General features: G+C 54.7%; 1 pseudogene; it reads right to left on the reverse strand.

Moving 5' to 3' along the window:
* Window positions 1-3,332: 3,332 nt before the first annotated feature.
* On the reverse strand, window positions 3,333-3,484 carry LOC143950454 (U2 spliceosomal RNA; annotated as a pseudogene).
* Window positions 3,485-4,252: the final 768 nt, after the last annotated feature.

The following is a 4,252-nucleotide window of genomic DNA, read 5'->3' on the forward strand; positions in this document are numbered from 1 at the left end:
TGGCCAAAACCTTGGCGAGGATTTTGTAGTCCACGTTCAGAAGAGAGATCGGACGCCAGTTTTTCAGGTCCGATCTCTCCCCCTTGCGCTTATACAAAATCGTGATCATCCCCTCCCTTAGGGTCGGAGGCATTCTGCCCTCCACCACCATCTCCTCGTACAGCTCGAGCAGGTCCGGGCCTACGAGATCCCACAGCGTTACATAAAGTTCAACTGGGAGACCATCGCAGCCCGGGGTCCTGCCTTGCCTAAAGGATTTAGCGGCAGAGTGCAGCTCCTCCAACACCAAGGGGGCGTTGACGTCCGACGAACCTGCAGGATCAATTTGGTTAGAGATACCTGACAGGAACCTGTCGGCTGCCTGTGAGTCTGTTGTTTTCGGGGAGTAGAGGTTGGTGTAGTAGTCGCTGACCACTTGCATCACAGCCTCCTTTCCCTTCTGGAGTGTTCCGGTCTCGTCACGCAGCTCAGACAAGGGTGTGTGTCCTGAGTGGAGTTTCCTGAAAAAGAAAGAATTACACTTCTCACCTTTCTCAAGGTTCTCCACCTTGGCACGGAAGACAATGTGCCTGGATTCTTCCTCAACGTGCCCTTTCAGGCTCTTCTTGGTGTCCTCCAGGTCCTGCCTAACGTCCCAGCCACAGTGGTGAAGGTCCTGCAGGGACTGCAACTGACGTTGCAGTCTCCTGAGTTCCTTCTTCCTGGCACACACTTGCTGTCGTCCCCTTGCCTGAAAGAAGCTGCGTAGCTTGACTTTCACAAACTCCCACCAGTCACTTACCCTTCCGAAGAATCGCTTTTCCTCCTTCCAGGTGGCGTAGGCCTCCCGGAGTTCCCCCATCAATTCCTCATTTTCCAGCAGGGTACTATTCAGCTTCCAGGAGCCTGGTCCGCGGGCAAAGCCCTCGCCCAGGTCACCCCGAAAGTGAATAGCCCTGTGGTCAGAGAAAAAGCAGGGGATCATGGAGAAATCGCGATGCTTGACTGCTCTTGAAGTGAGCACGAAGTCGATCCTGGAACGCACTGATCCGTCGGGACGGCACCATGAGTAGTTCACGGTACCTCTCCCTATGGATCCCACGGCGTCCTGCAGGGAAGCCTCCGAGATCATCTCCTTGAGCAGCCTGGATGTAGCATCAAGTTTTGCGTACATGCTGGAGCTGCGCCCATCCTCCTCTATCGGACAGTTAAAATCACCGCCGATTACTACTGCCCTGGTGGTGACGAGTTGGGTCCGCAGGGTCTGGAAAAGTTCCAGCCGCTCATTCTTATCTGGGGGGGCGTACACGTTGATGAGCCTAATTGGCTCTCCCACCCATGAGCCGTCTATGACCAGAAGACGGCCACAGACTAGCTCATGGATGGAGTCAACCGCGAAGCGCCCACCCCTGACAAGAATGGCTACACCTGCAGACTTACAATCGCCACCCCCGGACCAGTAGGAGGGACCGAGGGTCCACTGGGAGGTCAGATGAGTGTACCTCCTCAGAGGAGGAAGTGCGCACTCCTGGAGCATGTAGACATCACTCTGCTGAGTGGCTAAAAATGTCAGTGCCGCTTGCCTTCTAGATGTATCCTTGATACTCCTCACATTAATGGAAAAGATTGAGATCTCTGCCATAATGAAAAAGGGGTATGAGGTCTAGTCGGTAAGGGACCGAACTTACCTCCCCGGAGGGGGGTCTTCCGCTGCCTCTTCTGCTTGTCCTGTGTTCTCGGACAGGCCGAGCTCCTGCAGGACAGCATCCATCATTTTCTGGGTGATGGGGACGTGGATGTCGGAGGGGAGGTCAGGCTCAGGGGTGGCCATGACCTCCTCCTCCCCCTCCACGTCCTCATCCTCCTCCCCCGCTGACTCGAGGTCCTCCACTATTGGCTCTGGTCCCTCGCTTTCGCGCCGGTCGCCAGTGGGCCTTTTAGTGGAGGAAGCGGGTTCCTCTGCTGTTGGACTACTAGGCTTCCGTTTCCGGCTTCCTGAGAGTCCACTGGTGGGGGTGGAAGGGAGGGTGGGGAAGTCCTCCAGGGAGGACAGGTCCGGGGTGGGTGGGGGGAGGGTGGGGAGGGTATCCTCCAGCACCGGGGTGGCGGGTGGGGGGGTGCTGGAGGTTGGGGCCGGGGTCCGGGCTGGGGCCTGGACAGGGGTGGGGGTAGGGGTGTGCTTACCCGTGGTCTTCTGTGGCTCTTTTTCCCTTTCCGGTGGCTTCTTCCTGGTGCTGGAGGATGGTTTGCCCTGGATCAGGGCGCCAGCATAGGACCGGGACCGCTGGGGGCAGTGTTTAAACACGTGCTCAGCCGCTCCGCAGAGGTTGCAGGCTTTGGACCTCGGACAATCCTTGGTCTCGTGGCCTGCAACCCTACAGAACCTGCAAGCAGGTTCTTTGCAGTCCTTCCCCATGTGTCCGGTGTTGCTACACCTGTTGCAGGTGAAGGGTATACCGGGGTAGAAAAGGGTGCCTGCGGAGTTGCCCAGGGAGAAGCACGGCTGCAGGTGCAGGATGTCCCCCGAAGGGTCCTTCCTGAACTTGCAGAGTACTGACCACTTACCTATCCAGAAGCCGTTGGCATCGAGGATTCGGACGGGGTCCTTCACCACGGTGCAGAACCTCTGGAGGTAAGTGGCTATATCCTTACCTGAGGTATGGGGGTTCCTCATGGCCACTGTCACCCACTTCTCGTCCCGTGTTATGGGGCAGTTCGCGGCGAACTTACGGAAGGGGGATTCAGGACCACTCGCCTTGACCATATCCCAGTATCTTCTGCAGGCCTGGAAAGACACAAAAGTTATAAAAAATATACCTCTTGTGAAGGCCTGCACTGAAAGCGTTTCCGCTTTGCTGAACCCCTGCTCCAGGATCATCTTCTTGCCGAAGATCTCCGGGGTCATGTCGGGGACCCTTCCGTCCACCTCCTTCAGTTGCAGCACGACCGTCTGCTTCATCCAGGACTCCAAGGTAGGGAGCCCGTCTGCAGGGGGGGAAGGCTTGGCTGGTCCCGGCTGGCTGGTGCTGGCCGGGGTAGAGGTGGGGGTTGGGGCAGCAACATCCCCGGGGACCTTGGTGGAAGTGGCTGGAGCGGGGTTCTTCTTGCTGGTCTTTCTCTCGCTCTTCCCCATCGTCTTGGAGAGAGAGAAGTCGCTTCAGGTGTTCTTTCGGCGGCTTCCTTCTGGATTCCTCGACGTCTTCGCTCTGAAGCCTTTATAAAGGCTCTTGCATCTACTGCCCGAAGGTAGTAATGCGGAGGGGGGGAGGAGGGAAGACCGCAATCTCGTTCCTTGTGGGGGCTAAGCCTCTGGCCCAATAGCAGCAAGTAGGTGAAGCTGAATTTAATCAACGATCCTACAAGGCCGAGCAGAGGGTACCCCACAAGGACCTAATGGCTTGGATAGATACAAGTGGTTCTCAACGTCCTAGCTGTGAAGCAGAGACACCCCTAAGGGCTATAGTCGATACTACACTTGATCTTAGCCAAAAGGCCGAGAAGCGATCCATGGTCCAGTTCGGGTCTTGGTCCTCTTCACCAGACTAATTTAAGCTCACCTGACAGCCTTTGCTCTCTGCCTGGGAAACACAGACAATGCTGGTCTGTGAGAGCAAAAGGTTGGTAAAAGCTGTTAAGGAGGTTATATGGAAGCTGACAAGATGTAGGCTTGCTCAGACTGGTAGTTGGGGCCTGTATATATTGTGTAGTTAGAGCCGACACACGGCTAGGTTTTTGTTTTGCTATTGCTATTCATATTTGTTTTCTGAAACACTGCACAGCACCTGTATATAAACTTGTATATAGCACAAATAAACACAGCACTGTTTGTCACTACCTTGCTGGATTTGGTTTCTGTGCCTGAAAGACTGCTCATCCCAGGGAGCTTTGTACCTGCTACCTGTCCCCCCAGGTTACTAATATATGTATGTATGTGTGTGTGTTTTTACATGTATGTATGCACATTTTATGTATGCATTTTTAATCCTGACCCCCTATATGTGTACAATCAGAACTGATTTTTTTTTTTTTTTTTTTTTGCTTCTTCATAGTACCAGCAAAAAATTATGCTGCTCATCGAAAAGCAATCCATGGTCAGATTGCTTTTCAGAGGCATTTGACAGCCAGTAAAGAGGCAATATGTTGCCTCCTGACCGCCTGTTTTTAACCACTTCCCGACCGACGTCCATTCGAAATTGCCACCCTGCCATCGCGTGCACACCGCCGGTGGGGCGCGAGCATGGTGATCAGACCCACATCAGTCCGGTCGCGGGTC

The sequence above is a fragment of the Lithobates pipiens genome, unplaced genomic scaffold (genome assembly GCF_037356315.1).
Source record: "Lithobates pipiens isolate NorthernLeopardFrog02 unplaced genomic scaffold, aLitPip1_a1.2 Scaffold_30, whole genome shotgun sequence".
Taxonomy (NCBI): domain Eukaryota; kingdom Metazoa; phylum Chordata; class Amphibia; order Anura; family Ranidae; genus Lithobates; species Lithobates pipiens.